The following is a 19,235-nucleotide window of genomic DNA, read 5'->3' as shown; positions in this document are numbered from 1 at the left end:
CGAGCTGCTAAAAATTCATTCTGAGGACGCAAGATGAGTATTAAAGGAAAGTGAATGACGTGTGGATTGATGCTGACATCTCATTTCTAAAGATGTTATGACTTTTTAATTGGAAGGATGCTGAGCATGCGCTTCCCCACAAAGACCCTGTGTTTTTCCTCTGTTTCTTTCCATCCCTATCGCCTTCTGTCTGCCGTGATTAGATGAAGAAATTCTGATAATGGGATTAGGGAGCCTTTCCACCTGCTGCGGCATTATGGGTAAAAAAAAAAGAAGCATCTCTTCAAAGTCAGCAGATCCTCTCTCGCAGTCTTAAAACTCCATTTCATCAGCTTAGAGGAGCAGCTGAGACGGAGGCTGCAGCCGCAGGTGTCAGACAGATGCTAGGGCAGAGTTTTTACTCGCCCGTGTGCGACAAAGAGATCGCAAGAGGGTGTAATTGCAAGAGCAGGATTAAATATGATGTGATACTTTAATGATCTTTTGTAGTGAAACTCTCTTTGCACATCTCATCGAGGTCAGAGGTGACGGGCAGCAACAGAATAGCTCCCTCATGTAAAAGGGGTTCTCTTTTTTTTTTCCCCAAGTGCATTTTAGCAGGACAGATGCTTGCTCGCACGAGAGGCTGAACCAGTCCTCCAGCTGACGGGCGCGAGCCCACCCTGCTGCTCAAAAGATGTTGTGATGACTAGCGCGGATTGTGTCTGTCTGTGGTCGACGTTGGGGCCACCTGCGATCTTGTGCGGGGAGCGTCAGCCCTCAAACTACAAGCCTACAAGCCACCACCACACACACAGGCCCAGACAAACCTCTCCTCTCCCACCCACAAACACACACCCACATGCAGACAAAAGGTTCCCCTGTGGCTTTGCAAATCACAAACAGGCCCACGTCAGTCCCTTCTCAGAAACACCTGCACACAGATGCACCACGCAAAAGGGTGGCCCCCTTTGCTCTGTGTGTCCGTCTAACCGCGTAGATGTGTCAACCCTAAGCAGTGTTCTTACATATTATTGGACATGTTTCTCAATTTTCAAGATGTGTTTGATCTTCACAGACGATAATGGAAGCACATTTGGAGTCTCTTAGCAGGGCACCGTTGAATGGCTAACGATGGAGGAGGAATATACTGAAGCTGAATCATATGCCACAATTATTCAGAAGCCAAAGATCCTTAGTTGCACAATGAAGAAGTGGTCAGAAGTGGTTGGCAGGAAAAATGAACGTGTTCAGGAGGAAAACAGATTGTGTAAGCTGTGTGATCTTGGAGAAATGGAAAATGAGTCTGCTTTTCCGCATGCGTTTGTTGTATTGTACTGTACTACGAAGTTTTTTCCCAAAATGGCTGGACGAAATCTTGCAATCATTTGGTGTACAGTACAGATGATCAAAAATTAAAGCAGACGGGCCAGATGGAATATTAAGTTACATTTACAGTAGATGTGCTTTACTGGAAAGTTATGAATGTTGTGTCAGCAGTATTCTCTGTATTCCTTTATTGAACTTTTTGTAGTATTTGAATATGCATTTGCTGCATCTGCTTTTTATGGTGTCTTGTAAGCCCATGCAAATTTGGCATATTTAAATGCATGACAATAATAAAAACTTACATCATCATCATGTATAGGTTGCGTACTACTCATACTAATACACCATGTTGTCTAAACTCAGCTCATATGGACAGCAACAGATGCAAAAGGTAAATAGAGAATACAGCAAACTGGAACCTGTGCTAGACCACTGAGGGGGCTTCTGTATACCATGTGGGGTCCCATTACTCATAATTCCTGTGACATTTTATGTCTGGAACCAAGTGCTGCATAAAAAACAGCAAGACCAGAAGGACAGTTAGGAATGAATAAAGCAGAAAGTATACTGGAGGGAAGATGGAAGAAGCAGAAAGCCAGAGAGATGAGGACCCAGTGTCCACCCTCATGATGCTGTTCTTGGCTAATGGAAGTTCAGTGTGACCTGAAGTATTAACGGTAAACCTCAGCAGTGCGCTCTGACACAGTGCCAACCATCATTTTTAACAAGCAGAGGTATGACTCTCATCAGTACCATGGAGGTGGCACTTTGATTGTCTCATCCGAAGGGTGTGCCCTTGGCTGTGCACACCAAATCACATTATTATTCTGTGCAAGTCATGACTGTTACTTACGGTAAGTCTTTATTTGGTTGTGGGTGCTGCATCTACAGGAAGCTAGCAACAGTTGTCTGTAGTTTGGGTGAAAATGGCCTTTCTGCCCTCTGGTGCTCACGTCATCTCCTCCACAGGCTGCCAGATAACCCCGGAGACAAAGGAGTTTTCTGTCAGTCAGATAATCATCACACTCACTTCCTCCACACTGGCAGCCGCGCCGACTGCAGGGGCAAGAGGCTAACATGGTCACAGTAGCTGATCCGGGGCCCATTTTGTCTTTATCCTCGGGGGTTGATTTTTGGCCTGATTCAATAAGTGGTGGTGCGAGCAGACGGGTCAGAGATCATCATACTCCATTAGAGGGGTCAAGCCAATGGTGACCTATGTCTTTTTGGCCCTCTGCCGCTGCATAGACACCAACATGTCAATGAGATTAAGGTAACAGATTTGAGACAACGTTTTGGCAGTTACTTAGTAAAGCTTGAATCAGTGCAACATTTTTTTTAAGTGTGAGGATCATATTGCACCTTTACAACGGCAATATCCTTAATATCAGACCGCAGGAAAGCAAACACAGAGAAGAAATATAAAGATGTATTTCATATACATGCAAGCTAAATTAATTACAAGCATTAGTGAGTCTAAACAGCTGCACTGTAAGTAGTACTGTATGTGTGGGTGTGTGCGCGAAAAACCACCAGGTCGCAGCGAGGGGGGATTCCTCCGCTGAAGGAAACTCCACTCTGCTCGGCGCTCTCCTCACAGCAAGACATCATGGGCACCGCAGTTGTGGCTGTTATCATTTCTGTCCTACGTCTCATTCTGAAATTGGAAAGTTGGAAACTTCCGCAACCAATTGTCGACGTTCATTTAACACGATTAAACAAGCTTAGATATTAAACATTGTTTTCACTTGTGTTGCGCATGAAATTAAGTGACATTAGATGGTGCAGATCCTTACACCAAAAGGCTCACCACAGGCTACCACGCACGCCGACAACATACACACACCTACCCATGGTTGAAAGCATCCCAGAGAGAAAGAGCCAATGAGTCATACGCCGAACTGCTGTGAGGTTCTCTCCCCTCCATCTCTCTCACTCTCTCTTTCTCTCCAGACTCCAGCACCATGTGGTCTGGCCATGTTTTAAGATGCTGCACTTTACACACTCTGACTCATACGGCATCTCTGTATGAAAAGGTCACACTGACAGCTCATAGCTGCACCAATTAGGACCACTTTGCAAGAGACTGTTGCTTCTCTCATAAGTGGACAGACGTGTAGTAATTAATGTAACACGTGGGACAGGTCATTTCCCAGCCTTAGATCAGAAGAGATCGAAAGGTCAGCCCTTGTTGTCTCTGACAAGGTGCTTTGGTTATCAACACAAACAAAAATCTGACCTGAGAAATGCTGCTCGCTCAGTTTGGCTTTGAATCAGTAAAGTTGGGTATTTTCCACATACATTTATCATTTAGTGAAATAACACAGAAACACTCATTTCTGGGCAACATTTTTTTCTTCTTTTGCCTGTGTGACCTCATGTGTGCATGTAGTTGCCTAACAAGCAGATGTTGTTAGTCTGCTGCTGCTTTTGTTTCGCTGTTATCAATCTAATACAATGTACCAACTGTAGTCATGTACATGCATACAACACATTCCCTAAATGTTTCTCCGAAGATGGAAGCAAACATTAACATCTAGGTAACAATAAAAGGCACATAACGGGAATAAATCACGCTCTTGATGAAACAATGATGGCTGTCACTTGCAGAAAATGTCCCTCTGTGGAGCTCCATTAAACAGTTGCCATGGTGACTAAGACCGGCATTGTGCATCATGAAGCTCATGCTCGGCAGAAGCTCTATTGCACAGAGCGCCTGCTGCCTCCTCAAAGCACTGAAGGCCAAACTGCTCATCGCCGCATCGCTCTGTTCTGTCCTTTTCTTCCTTTTCTCCTCTCACCCTGAGTCACTGCTCCCTGGGGGGAAATGAGGGGGTAACCGTGAATCATTTCCAGGGGGTACGAAAAAGTGTGTGCGTGTGTGCAAGTGCGCACACACTCGTGTTTCATGGGTGACTGTGTGATTCAGGCGTGTGGGCTGTGAAACCTGAGCAGTGGGCAGAGAGAGAAAGAGAGAGAGAGAGAGAGAGAGAGAGAGAGAGAGAGAGAGAGGAGCAGCAACAGCAGTTAAATGAGACAGTACAGGGTAGAGACCCTCTTCTCTGTCCCCTTTCTCCTCCTCTTGCCTTTAGGGAGATACAACAGCTGCACCAGACACAGAGCACCACCCCTTAACGGACCCATAATGCATAAAGACTCCTGCCGATGACGCCTCATAAGAGAGTAAAGGGGCCACGAGACCAGGTGGTTTGTGCATGTCACAGAATAACACGTTTCTGGAAACCAAATGCTGCACAGCTGTGTGATCAGTTTTCCTGTTTTATCTGACCATCAGCCTGCGTCAGCCATTACACAGAGAAGAGGTCTAGTTTGCACTCAGCCAGGGCAGGGTTAATGTATCTTTATGAGGCAGGACAGCTGTCTAGTCCCTCTCACACACAGCCCAGGGGATGGCACAATTACAATAGAGAGCCCTACCTCTGACCTCATGACCCCTCAGCCTGCTACTGGTTGACCCTCCACCTCCCATTGACGATCCAGCGTGTGGCTTTATAATAGGGGAAAGAGTGAGGTGGAGGCCGGGCATTGTTAAATTATATATAGTGCATATATATATACATATATGTGTGGTATATTATAATACATGATGTAATTTACAACTAGATGCTATGTAGCTCTCTCCCCACCAGAGAAAGAATAAGCTACATGCATTAGTAGAATAATTACATAAAATACTGGACACAAAACAATTTTATTATATTTTATTGCATCACGATAGCAACATATCACCATGCAAGTTAAGCCAAGTAATGTAAGCCGTGTCGCAATTCACATTCTACCATACTTATACACTCAAAAGGGCAAATATAAATACTGTCAAGTGAGCAAACAAGCGGCATGCCAGGTTCAAGTTGTGGTCAATTTTCACAGCAACATTTTTGCTTTTACTTCTGAAGCCATAATCATTTTCTGTTTGAACTCAGCTGAGAAGCTTTTCTTCCAAATGTGTGAAGAAACCAGTGCACAAACACCTACAAGTGGAAAGTATCCAACTGTGTAACGCGTCAGCACAAACCACCTTTCCACGGTTTCTACTATGGCGAAGAGATGCTGAACATTGCATGGGAGGTTTTTGCCGTATATGTGGGATTAGCTGGAAAGAGTGTGTGAAGTTCATCCCCATACATGTTGGGTCTACAGAGAGAGAAAGGCACACGTTGCATTGTGGGTAGGAACACTGACTCAAAGCAAACAGAGCTGGGATTGCAGAATTTAGAACCTGTTGCCTGAATAGGTTGCATATTGACTGTGCATGGAATATTTACACCGAAGACAGCATGCATTTTTAAAATCTCCCTTTCGGCATTTTTATTCACTGCTCATTTTTTTTAAATTTTGGCTTCACTGGTGACTTTCTCCCAACAGAAATGCAAACCATGCTCCTTCTGAAATTCGTACGTTTCTGCAAGCCATGAATAGTTGTCATTCAGCAAATATTTGTAACAAAACTGAATCCAGAGAACATCTTACTCTCCCTGAGTCCCGCCCATATAAAGGTCAAGCACGACCTGTGAGTACACTGTGATCAGCTGTGCTTCATCTGGCGACCCTTTAAATAGGCCTCTGTTCCACATCCAAAATACCAGACTGACCAAAATTAGAAAGTCAGCTGCATCATAGAAAAATGGCCCATCTTCTTCGGAGCAGACAATATCATATTTTTTTTCTGGGCCACATCCAATTTGTCATGCTTCTCAAAAAATGTGTTACGGCCACATGTCCACACCAAGACAACCGGTTCCACGAGTTGGCTATTTTGAGAGTTGCTCTCTTAAATCAGTAATGAAAGAAAGGCATGTGCACTCACAGGGACATGTAGTATCTTCTCCTGTTGACACTCTTCTGAAGCAATATTACCAAACAGCTGTCATGGTTATACATTCTGTGTTATTGCTGTTTAAATGGCAAAATGTATATCATTTTTTTTTAAACATATTAAAACAAATATAGCTTATCGAGAACAGAGGAAATGTGCTGCTGGTAATATTTAGTTGTTACTGTAATCGCAAGTGAGCAGATAAAAAGAAATGGCGATGCGCTTTTACTGAAACAAATCTTGGCCAGCACGCATTAGAGGGAAGAGGGAGAAATACAACCTCACAGTGCCCTCTAATAGCTATTGATCTCATTTCCTGCTCTATTCGGACACATTTGCTAACTGTAGGAGTGTGCGCACTGTTATTCAAGTTGGTTTGCACATAGTTGGCCTGTGTGTGCGCATGGGACAATTTATAGTTGTGTATGTGTGTGTGTGTGTGTGTGTGTGTGTGTGTGTACACAACCACTTGTGTCCCTGTGATCTTTTGACAGTCTTGGCATGGGGCCAAAGCAGACTCACAATGTTGCTCTAGCCCTGTGTTCCGTCCTCTTCACTCTGGGTCAGAATGTCCTGCACCGTTTTCTTTGTTCCATTTATTTACTCTCTCTCCTCCCTCCACCTCTGCTCACCTCTCACCTATCTCCCTCACACTCTCCAAATGGCCCTCGCTGCGCCTAATGATCTGGCTCTTGTGGAAAGCATATACTACATGTATGTGGGCTAAGCATGTTATTGTAAATGCTGTGCACGTGCGTGTCTCTCCCTGCTGAATAAAAAGCATGTGCGTAAACTGCAAACAGAAAGGCCCACCTCAGCCATGACTCAGCAAACATGTCCTACTCTCAGTGTGGAGGAGGTTAAAGTATTTGCTACATGAAATAGGGGGGTTTTTGAACACAGTGAAAGGGTGCACTGCTCTTATCCTCCTGGGACCCAAAGGGACATTTGTATCACTTTAAAGGCAAAGGGCATGCAAGAAAAAAAACCAATGCTTTCCTGTAAAGAGTAGCAAGAAAAGGCCCCTAATCTTTCAAGTGAAGTACCCTCAGAAAAATGCCTCAGATGTTTGGGATCAGCAATCTCTAACTGTTCTTTGCAGGTTGCACTTAACATATATGTGTCAGTGTTCTGCTGACAAGATGAGAGCTTTGAAAAGCAAGGATGGGAAATGTTCTGAGTTAAACTTCTGACACACAATGCAGCACAGCCAGAAAATGCACCGACTACCTTGGTGCACTGAAATCTGACACAGAGGACTGCTGTTACTGTAAGGCAGAATGCTCTGCAGTGTACGGCATGTCTCCCTTTCACATTCCTGGTTTGCTTGCACACACTGTAAACAGGTGGTCTGCATCTGACGGTTATGCATACAGCAGATAAAAGGGAAAAAACCCCCCCCCCCCCCCCCCCGTCCCCTTTACGCCCTCTGTCCCTCTGTGTGACTCAGAAATATAGGACGGTAATCTTTAGTTCTTTTAGACTCGTGCATGACATAAGCATCTAGAAAGTCACTGCCAGTTCTGTTTCACACTACATGTAAGTGTTTGATAGATGAAAAACCAAAGTAACTGAATTCTAAGGATAATGGAGCTTCTGTCTGTTTCACAATTACCTTTTTAAGGTTACATTGGGATTATACCCTGGTGAGGGCTGTTCCCAAATGTGCAAAGTGAACAATGAAATTACAGAACGTAACAGTTTGATATTATGAAAAGAGGGAACAAAATAAGTATCAGATAACTTTTTACCTGCAGGCTGTGGACACAGCCATCTGTTAAAAAGACAGAAGAACACCATAGTTTCAGAGGGAAAAACAGACCAACAGACCGAAGTTGACACACATGCCGTGTGTCAACTTCGGTCTGTTGGCAAAAAAAGCAAGGCAGGCAAGAAAGGTGAAGTAGTAAAACAAGGGGGGGGGGGGCAGTGCTTATGGAATCCAATCAGGACGCCCAGGTTGCCCTTCAGACAGGTGAGGTGATACGTGATACATGAGCTGTTTCATAATAACTTACTTAAATGTTCACGTGGTTCATTTTGGACAGAAAGCCACATATCCTCCTGTTTGAGGGTTCAGTCCTTCGGCATCCTTCCTCAGTTTTAGAACAGTTCCAAACATAGACAAACCTCTCCAGCAGCCAAGTAGTCAGCAGACCCCCCCTTCCCTTTGCTTAAGGCTAAAGAACACAATGACAGATCGCACGCCGTAACAGCACCCTGTGTTCTCTGACACACGCTCGCCCTTCACAGTCAGGTGACGGCACGTGACAAGACACTTTTTAGTCCCTCGACTCGTCACGTGGTGCCGCAGAGGGCTCGATCGAAGCAGAGGGCCGCTGTGAAGGGATGCACAATATTGAACGCAAGACAGGTCACAAAACGCCATCGGTCATGTAACGTGAGTGCACTGCCTCGAACACGCTGCCATTGATCATGTTTTCATCCTGTTTCAGTTTCAGATAAACATTTCTAGTGAGACATGCAGTTGTTGTTGCTGGCCAGGAAGGTGTTTTATAACACTTGATGGGAGAAGCAGAGATGGGAAACCTATTAGAGACTGATCCATAATCAGCCCATTAAACCAGGCTTGAGAACCACTCCAAACTTCCAGAAGACTCTAAGATAAACGAGTGCAGTTCAGTGCTTGGGTAAAATGTCAGCAGGCATGACATGATGTAAGGGGTCGTAATAATCTGGAAATGGTGAAAACACAGTCATGTTCTGGAAAGCACTGATTTAGCTCAGGTTCATCCGTCTGATTATCAATTATCTGCTGACCTCTGCTGGACAAAGTGGAGTAATTCTCCAACGCTCACAAAGTAAGGGACCCAAAACATTCAGCTGCAACAGCACACCATATTTCAGATATTTGAAGGTTAATCAGCTGAATAGATTCATAGGAGGAAGATTAACAGACCTGCACTATTAAATTCTAGTGATTTTCATTAGAACTCAGTTAAATAACTCTGTTGGACAGTGTTGTAGTTAAAACCACCAACACCGAAACCAATCCATGACAAAGACCATATTACGGCGTTTTGCAAGATCAATGTTAGTGGAGGTGCAAAACCCGTGGTAATTGCAAAATTGTGTTATATATTTTGTAAAGGAACTACATCACTTTGCAAGGTTGGATAAACCTCATCACACCGCGGATATCATGGTTAAAAAGGTACTTTTTAGCAGTTTTTTCTCATAGACAATGAGTTTCAAATATTTTTTTTTCTTTTAAATTTGCCACTTTTATCTCAGAAAATATCCAGGTTTTTTTTATATTTTATTTACAACTGTAATCTCAGGATTTCAGTTTATTTTTCTTTGAATATTACCCTCCCTCAGCTACTTTTTTATACCTACTATAGCCCTAAAATGCCATCGTAGTATTAAGACTGAGATCACACCAAAACCAATGCAGGGCGAGACCGAGTCAAGACCAAGACCAGACCAGTGCAAATCCCACACTGCATGACACACTTATGTTAAATTGTGAAACTCCCTCAAAAAGTTAGATAGGTGTGTGTGTGTGTGTGTGTGTGTGTGTGTGTGTGTGTGTGTGTGTGTGCGTGTGTGTGTGTGTACGTGTGCCATGATAAATGTCTTAAAGAAATATTCAAAAGGAATAGCAGAGTCAAATTTTGTTTGTGCATTTTCTTTTGTTTTCTATGAGCAACCACAGTCATTTTCTTAACAAATAGTAATATCCCTTCAGTTGTGGTCTTGACTGGTCTTGAAATAAAATCCAGAGTCCTCTTCATCTGACACAGAGACAAGATTAACTAAAAATGCGGTCAAATCAGAGATGAGACAAAGACCTTCAAGAAGCGGTTTAGAGACCGATCTCCAGCAACACTGCTGTTGGAGCTCAACAACAACCTATGACAACAGTCTCAGGAACCATATACTGTAATAATGCAATAATCAAGTTGATGTGGAAATTGTTCTGATGAAATCCGACCACAGTCAGATGTAGTTTTGCTCAGCTGTCTTCCTGGAAGAATGATTATGCGTCTTGTTGTGATGAGGTCCGGCCAGCAGTTCTAGTAATATCCACAGCAAAACTAGGAGTGATTATTGAAGCTGTTTTGCTGGCTGCAGTTGTCACGCGCTTTCCCAGAATCCTCCAGCCTCCTAAACATTAAGTGTTGATTTATGGCAGGCTGCCCACTTTCAAGCAGCCAGTAGTAGAACAGCAAAGCATCTTCCTCTGCATCGCGTGATGTTTCCTCCTCCCCTTTGCATCATAGGAAAGGAGTGCAGATTTGATCAGGAAACTTTTATTCAGCCAGGAAGAAATTCTCAGTTGTTATGTCTACGATATTGCATTCGTCAAACAAAGGACTTCTCAGTCTGATGGATCAAATAGCTCCACTTCTTGTTATTGTTTCCTCATTAAAGTTTGACACGCCTTCTAGTAAATTGAAAGCTCTGTGGTCATTTTCTCTGAAATACATTTGTAGCACTCATTTCAGCTGGAGATCACATATAGAATACTACCCAGCGCTTACGGGTAATTAATGAATAATTTACATGTTCCATTGAATTGTAAAGTTTTGTACTCATTAGCTATTTCTTTAGTACGGTCTGCAAACTCAAAGAGAGCAAGTCCTAATTGTCTCAACATCGCAATTATTACTTACGGCAGGAGGATCATGTGGATCATCATCTAATCTGGCATTCTGCTGCAGCAAACTGCATACTATTGTAACGGACAGAGTGACATGTAATGTTAACCTGTTGTGTTACTGTGTTAAGTGTTATGTGAAGTGTTATTGTGTTTACAGGAAGAAGTTGTTCAAGATAAGAGTAATGGTTATTGAATTTATTGAGTTCAGGAGGTCAGTGAATGTCTCATGACCTGTGAAGCTGTTAAACCTGTCAATCATTCTCGCTGCCTATGGGGGTGGGTGGCACAAGTGAGGGTACCTGGAATTGGCAGAGAGAGAGTGAGGTGAGATGTTTGTTGTTGTCCTGCTAGCCTGTTGAGAGTTGGTCTATGACCGGGAGCGGATTGTCTAGCCTGTTAAGAGAACGTTTAGCAGTGTTGACGGTTGTCTGCACCAAATTTCATAGCAATTTGTCTTGTTGTTGAGACTTTTCACTCGAAAGCACAAATGTGGACCTCATGGTTGAGCTATAAGAAGAATCAGGGGATCTCCAAAGTCAGTAGGCTTCATCCTCTGGGGACCATGAATATCTGCAGAAAACATCGTGTCAATCCATCTCACAGTAGTTGAGATATTTCTGGACCAAAGTGGGCGGACCAACATTGTCCTCCCTTGAGTATTGGCTCAAGCGTGGCTAAAAATATTTACCAAACCCCTCTCTTATGAGTTTACCAAAGAAATGAAAGTGATGTAATATGTTTTCTTGAAAGGTTACGAGCACTGCACATCTCCAAGCAACAAATTGTGAAATGGCCATCTGTTTGAGTCATTGGTTTTCCCCCTCTTATCTTCCCCTCTACATTCTGGGAATGGAGCAAAGACTGTAATTGGAAGAGACCATTTGACAAAAAGCATTCGGAGGAATTAGTATCGGTCCACAGATGGCTGTGAAATCTGCGTAGAGCACTTGGATTCATATGTGCTAATTGATGATAATACAGTATGCAAAGAGCAAAGCTCTCTTTTTGCTTTGTTAATTAACTTCTTAAAATAGAAGTACCCAGAGAGTGAAGTCATTTCCTCCATTCAAACATTGAAATCACAAAGCATACATCTCTGAAATGTTAGACCGATGTAAAATATAGACTCAGGCTTAACTCTCCCTGTAATCTTTGTGGCACCAGTTAAAATTTGCATGTAAGTGGTTACACAGCCCTCAAGTAATATTAGCTAAGTGATATATTACTGCCATCTATTGGCTTGAAGTTGACACTGCTTTCAGTGATTGTTTTAAACAAGGGATTGTTGAAAGAAATCAAGCACTTTACCCTCTATGTTTCCTGGACTGTCTGACTGTCCATTTATTATGTTAAAAATCATCTCCTGGTGCTGAGCTTATTGTCACGGAGAGTTCACTGGAAATTGTAGACTGCCAAACCCAAGGTTGGGAAGCTCATTCGTGGACTAGTGTGCTTGACAAAACAGCTTCTGCTCCAAAAGAATCAAAGACCCGAGGGCCATTCTGCAGACGCCTGGACATGAGGAATAACATGAGAGTGAGAATATATGTGCTGGCAGAATGTGTCAGCAGACATGTTGGCTAATGGTCTATCTGGAGCAGTATTATCTGTATTGTTGGCCTGTTCTCTGCTTTTCACAACTATTCAATTATGTCCCAGGTGGACTTCTGGTTTCTGCTCAACATTTCTCAATGTGAAAAGAAACATAGCAGAGATGATAGAAGAGAAAGCGAGGAAAGGAAGAGGTGGGTTTAAAGGTATTTCAAATAAATAAAACGTTTTTTTTTTGTATTCCACAGTAATCCCTGCTGCATGTTTTCTGCATAGAGGACATTATCTTTTTGCCAGTGTCAGCAACAGGTGCGTTGCAGGAGCTGGTTCCACTGGAGCATGACTGCCCTCACAGAAACATGTCAACAGCACATCAATAACACGCACACCAAACCTTGCTGTCGAGTCCACACAGAGGAAACTGTATTACCGCATGCTTCCTCTCCAGCGAAACCTTGTCACTGAGCCAGACCACCCAGCGAGAGAAACAGCAAACAAACACCGGTTCATAAGTCGTTGAGGCTATTCATCAACAGAAGCAGACCGGTGCTCCCCCAGTACAAGTCACGGTGTCCACCAATCACCACACGGTATGTGATGCCAGTCGAAATGATTTATTTACGCTGGAGATGCTGAAAGACGCATGACCAGGGAAGTCCATTTGTTACATCCGTTAGCATGATGTGTCAGTAGGGTGACACAAGATGAAGTTTCAAACATTCAAATGGGTGTCAAGCTATTGTAATATTTGTTGTGTTTTTGTTTTTGTTTCTGTATTTTTGCCATAAATCTAACTGAAGAAATTATTATTTGTTAACCTCAAAAATCTACTAAATGATTGAGTTTAGACCTGCAATAACTATTTTTAGCCACTTGGGTCAGTGGAAACAGGCTTTAATAGTGAATTTAAAAACACTTATTCTTATTCACACATATACTGTAGATACAGAGCAACATCAGATGAATGGAAGATTATTTTTTAAATGTATTCTCCTTTTTTTTGTTGTAAAAAAGAGAATATCTGGTTATTTAGCTGCTAAATGCTGCTCTGTGTTCACTAGCTAGTTGCTGTCTGTCTGCTGTTTGGTGCTGGGCAGGTAGTATGTTAACTTTTGAGAGCATTTTTCACTCACACTATGTGAATCTATAAAGCTTAATAGAGCTGAAAAGAACTTGGGGGGAAAGTTGGGGTTGGGCTTGTCACTATGAGTGACCCATTTCACGTGCAATTATGATCAATTTTTGATACAAAAATACTGATCACGGCAGCTTTAAGCGTCATGCACTCAAAAGGCTTATACGACACAAGAAAACACAACCAAAACACATGGCATTGTATCCAAAACCTAGTTTATCAAATATAAATGTAACAAGTGAAAGATAGGTTAGCCATTGATGGCAGCATACAATAGTCATGGGAGTTGAGGCTCCAACAAAACTGCAAAATCCGCCGTTCCGATTCCGCCTGGGGCCTTTGTTGCATATGTCGTACCACCTCTCTGCTCCACTATCCAGTTATTTTGAATGAAAACATTAATGCAACTTGCCTCTCACTGTGTCTGGGTCCTGTTTCTGTTCAAACATACATATCTTGGCCACATGAGGGCAGTAGATGTCTAGGGATTACAAGGTGATTTAATACCCCGACACACTGACGTCCCACAAGAGCAAAAATCCAGGCTGCCAAACCAAAGAAATATATATATATATAGATATATATATATATAAAAATAGACTGAAGCTGGGAAACAAGTAGTTAATAACTGAACAAAAAATCAAGCCAGGCAGGAAACCTTTCTTCTCTCCTTTGATGGATATCTAAATATGCTGACCAGACATTTTTACATTTAGACATTTCCTCTCCATTAATTATGATTTTTGAGATATGATACGACTGTACATTTGAGCAAAGAACTAGCGTTGGAAATGCTGGATGTAAAAAAAAGAAAAAAATTTTCTAGATTTTGGCTCGCAGTGCAGCCATTCTGTACAGTGTTAAACAACAAACAACCGTTATCTGCACTGACAGGCTGTGTTTGAGTAATGGCACTGCTGAATCCCACACTGAACCACAGGATAGAGAGGGGGAGGGAGAAAATACGGAGAGAGACAGAGACAGAACAGGTGGAAATAGAGACCTTGTTTTAGTAAGATATATAAATATATATAGGCAGAGGAGAGAAACGCCTTGGGGGTGTGGATTTGTGTACATTCATAGGTTCATGTCTGTCTGTACGATTCTGGCCTGGCACAGTCTCTGCCTGTTATTTAATTCTGCCAGTCTTCGAAGATGTGGGCCGGGCCAACCTGACAGTCTGATGCTTTACCTGTCACCACACTCAAGGTGCGATGGGTAATCTGTGTAGGGCTGTCCACCCGCACTTACAAACGCATCCATACATACACACTCATGCAAAAGCATCAACGCACTAGTACACCCTCATACACCAACATAATATTGCTCCCCTGCCGTGCGGAGATGGTTTTTGTCATGCCCCAGTGGCTCGGTGACAGTCTGTCGATCAATCAAACACATCCCACCCCATCTCACCTGTAAATGAGTGTCTGTCCGTCTCCAGGGCCATGATAGGCTGATTGGCTCTGTCAGTCACAGTGTCAGGCAAATGTAGATCAATGGGAAGCATTCAGTACGGTGCCCTGTAGATTTAGACCGATTTCGCCACAGTCATGCACTGCTGATGGCAGATGTCACCGAAGATGGACCCAGCTTCAGTGAGCTGCTGAGTACCGTGGAGGCTGACTCGTGTCAGCGGATATAAATATGTATATAACCAAACAAAATGCGGGACGGAAAATAGGACTGGCTGGACCTATGAGGCAAAAACACGAAACTCCATGTCATATACGTATATTTGCAATCATGAATAAAGTCTGCTTTTCAAAATGTTGTATGTATGTATGCACAGCATGTGTTGGGGTGTTAACACATGGCTGTGCAATAAATTAATGTATTACTGCGTTCATTTGTGCATAAGCAGATGAATAAATAAAATGAAATGAATATATTCATCTCATTCAAATGTATTCCGCTGCATTGCTAGCACATCCTGTAACCACAGAAAAAGTGATGACTTCCCAAGGGCAAGTTGTTTTATTAATAATCTATCAGAATATAATCAATATATTTCATGCGTACAGAAGTGTGTTCATATGTTGACTCGTGGTAAATGTTAGGAGTGCACAGAAGCACGAATACATACGTGCAGAACAGACGCTGACATACTGCAAAAATGATAATCCAAGTCTCGTGGAGTTGATGCACACATCTCTGTTTATCTCTGTAGTCAGTGTCCTTCCTGCACCAGTGAATTGACACCTGTGGTGGAGGGAGTACTCAGATATTTTTTTCTTATGTAAAAGTACTGTCTGTAAGCCGCGTACACAGGATGCTTGGTGTTCAAGTGGTTAAGTCGTGAGAACACCGCTGCTAGGCTACAGCAATGTTAACGTTACTGTCGGTGTCTTGATGCCACAGAGGCTACCAATTTAGCGAGCTAGCGAGAGGGTTATGTAATGCTGGGAATAGAAAGGCATAATGGCAGAGGAAGAAGATGAGGCCTCTGGGAATATCAACATTTCCATAAAATTACAAAAATTCAAAAATTCGTATTGTTTTGTATGTACAGATTGTGATCATGATTGTATCATATATGACATGTCATCTTTTGAACGTCCTTTAGTGAAGCTCTGGATTAGTCTGTTCTGCCCCTACTTGCTTGCTTTGCATTGAATTTACACTACTTTACCACTTAAATGGGGTTTCGTTCAAAGATAATCTTTTTTCAATGCTTCTGTTCCATTAGCGCTGGCAAGATTTTCCACCAGAGGAGTTTCTTTCACTATTCTTTCTAAAACACTGTAGTAGTGAGGATGTCAGTCCATATTCTATAGCACTCATTTAGACATTTTCTCACTCACTTAGGTTTTATTCAGTTACTTTAAATACTGTGCAGTTTTCATTATAGGTCAGAAGCAGTCTGACTTTACTGAGTTTCTCTAAATCAGCTGCTTGATGGTACCAAATAGGCTTATGTGTGGTCCCCAGTCCACAGCTAAGGCACCAAGAATCACATCAAATGACGGAAAAATTATTCAACACCTCAAGGTTAAGTTACTAAGCCCACAGACTCAGGCTTCATGCCGCTTGCAAAGTGATTTTCTCTCTTTTTTCATGCTCTGAGGGTAAAATCAATGAGGCTCAGTCTGGTGAGATATTAGCTGTTTTTTTCCAATTCATTTATGATTTGAAACACTTGATGCCTTGAGACAGCTTGATACTCTGAGATATTGAGGCAGTAGTTGCCTCGCAGCTTGCATTTTCACCACATAGATTTCATCACTTACTCTGAACAATCTTTTTTTCTTTTCTTTTTTTTTTTACTTGGAATCTCTGAAGTCCAGATTCTTGTTCAAGGGAGATGTTAATTTAATCAGGGATTTTCTTTAACTGTCATGCATTCAACTTACCAAAGCTGTGCTAGGACTAAGTAAATCCAGGCAAAATGTGTATACGAAGACACCAGCTGTGACATAAATCAACCTGTTCCAGGAACAGTTAATCAAGGCTCTGCAGTGTTTCTGGGTCTAAAACGAGATGAGCTGTTTAAGTGTATCTGTATCTAGATCAAATAGTGAGTACGTAGTTGCTTATGGCTCTTAATTAGCAGTATGTAACATTCCATACGGTTAATATAGAAACATATTGATGCAATCAGAACAACTGTTTGTTTGTTTAAACTACTGTATGAATACTGCACATAATGAAACGGTAACCTCAAGTTCAGTGCATTAGATCCTGTGAACTTAATGTTTGAGGTTTATTCAAACTCATCTCTGTGACTTTTGCTGCAAATCATTGCTTTTTCTTTTTTACATAACATTTTAGATCAAGCTATCCATCTGTTTAGAGTTTCCATGCTCTATCTTTTAAACCTGGCTGAAGACCAATTGGGCCATGGGGACACTATAAAAAAAGTACATCTTTGTTATCTTTATAGCTGCATTTTAATTAACAATTTTAAGTGATTATGTATAATATGATCACTCAGAAGCTCAGTTCCCCTCATCTCTTTTAGCATCTAGAGCAAGGTTGCATTCACACCAAATCAGGCGCTGCGATGAAAATGCCAGTCCTCCCATTCATTGAAGTTTTGTTCGGCATTTTAGCTCTCACCATTTTGGATTTTGACCGTTTACATCTTGGCTTTTTTTTAATGCAAAGGTGAAACTAGAATGTGGAGCTAAGTATAACATGATGCTGAATAACTCATTTTTGGGCGACCAAAAATGATAGAATTAACTTTCACAAACACACTGAAAAAGGGTGAAGTTCAAAGGAAAAAACTGACAACTCCCAGACCGCACAACGCCGTGCTAGCAACCTGTCAATCACAAGATTACCACGCACTAAAGCATACCCTTCTGTATCATCTATTTTACTCTAAATGTGAACATAATTTACAAAATGAACATCATGCTGTATTGAAGAAGACTTGAAACTGACTATTGAAACCATAAACTCATGTTCACAAGGTTTACTGAGGTAATAAATCAAGTGAGAAGTAGAGTCAATCTTTTCTTATAGATTTCTATACAGTGGTGCACGCTCACATGTACGATCATGCACTAAAAGCATGCCGGGCCGGCCCGGCTATGTCAACTAAGCAAGTAGAAGCTGGTATTCCAACACACACAGAGGGAGAGAGACTTCATTCTCCTCTCAGGGAGACATTAATATATATCTTTACATAGCAAATAGTTGTTTGCTGCTATATTAATGCTCTGAATATCAAATGTAACACCTATAATGCAGCAAAGTGATCTGAAAGTGTCCTCGGAGAACATTATACATATATCAGCCACCACTTACAACGATGTAATGTACTGCGCCACGCAATGATAGAAGGAATGAAAAAAATCAGATTGCAGAACTTTCTCTGGTGACTCACTCCGGTAAACAGCTAGTGTCAGTGGCCACAGGCCTATATGTACTGGCAGTAGGTGGGAACCTGGTCATTAACGTCTCTGCGTTGCCATGCTGAGTGCTGTGTGAGGTCAGCTGCCCCGAGGCATTGGATGGGAGGTTCAGACCAGGTGAACTGCGTTCCCGAGGAAACTCTTCTGTGAATCAGTAGTCCTGTGCTCAGACCCAATCTCTATTCTCCATCTGGACTAATTGCCCTACTTGGCCCAATCATACAAACATGAATGAATACTAAACATCCGACCCCTCCTTTTTCTGTCTTCCCCCTTTTCTTGCTCTTTCTCTCTTTTTAGCTTACACATTCAATCTGCTTCCCTACCAGCAGCTTTTATGCTCCTACCCACTGCTCTTCGTCTCTTTTGGATGTGCTCTCTCCGTCCCTTCCTTCCGTACTCCTTGCTTGTTTCTGAAGAGGGGGCAGAGAGAGACAGACCGGCCACTTCAGGGACCAAAGGCATGAGGTAATCCAGGCAGGGCTGTAGGCCTCTTTTGTCCTGCATCTCAAGACTTCCCACAGCTCCATGTGGGAAAGTAAGACCACCGGTCTGCATTCAGCGGGAAACTTCGGAGTGAATAATCATGTTGACAGGTGAAGAGGAACTCTTTTGTGTTTGCGGAGGAAAACATGGTATAAAAAATGTTTTGTTGTTGAGTACACTTGAAGGAGCTGCCGCTTGCCAGTCCTGCCACAGCTAGTATGTGAATGATGAGAACTCCAGTGGGCATGTCTTCAGCTCTTTAATGAGAAATAGCAACTGTTGCCCAGTAGCCTTGCTTGTAAGCAAACTAAAACAAATAGATCTCACAGTTTGAGTGGAGATCTGAATGTAGAATGTTTTGCCACCAAGTGTCTTTTGAATACATAATACTGCATGTTTACTTCAATTCTGCCAAAGGGTTTCTCTCTT

This window comes from Anarrhichthys ocellatus, unplaced genomic scaffold (genome assembly GCF_004355925.1).
Source record: "Anarrhichthys ocellatus isolate YVR2014 unplaced genomic scaffold, GSC_Weel_1.0 scaffold17, whole genome shotgun sequence".
In the NCBI taxonomy this organism is placed as follows: Eukaryota; Metazoa; Chordata; class Actinopteri; order Perciformes; family Anarhichadidae; genus Anarrhichthys; species Anarrhichthys ocellatus.
The sequence above is the reverse complement of the archived record's forward strand: the minus strand, read 5'-3'. Positions refer to the sequence as shown.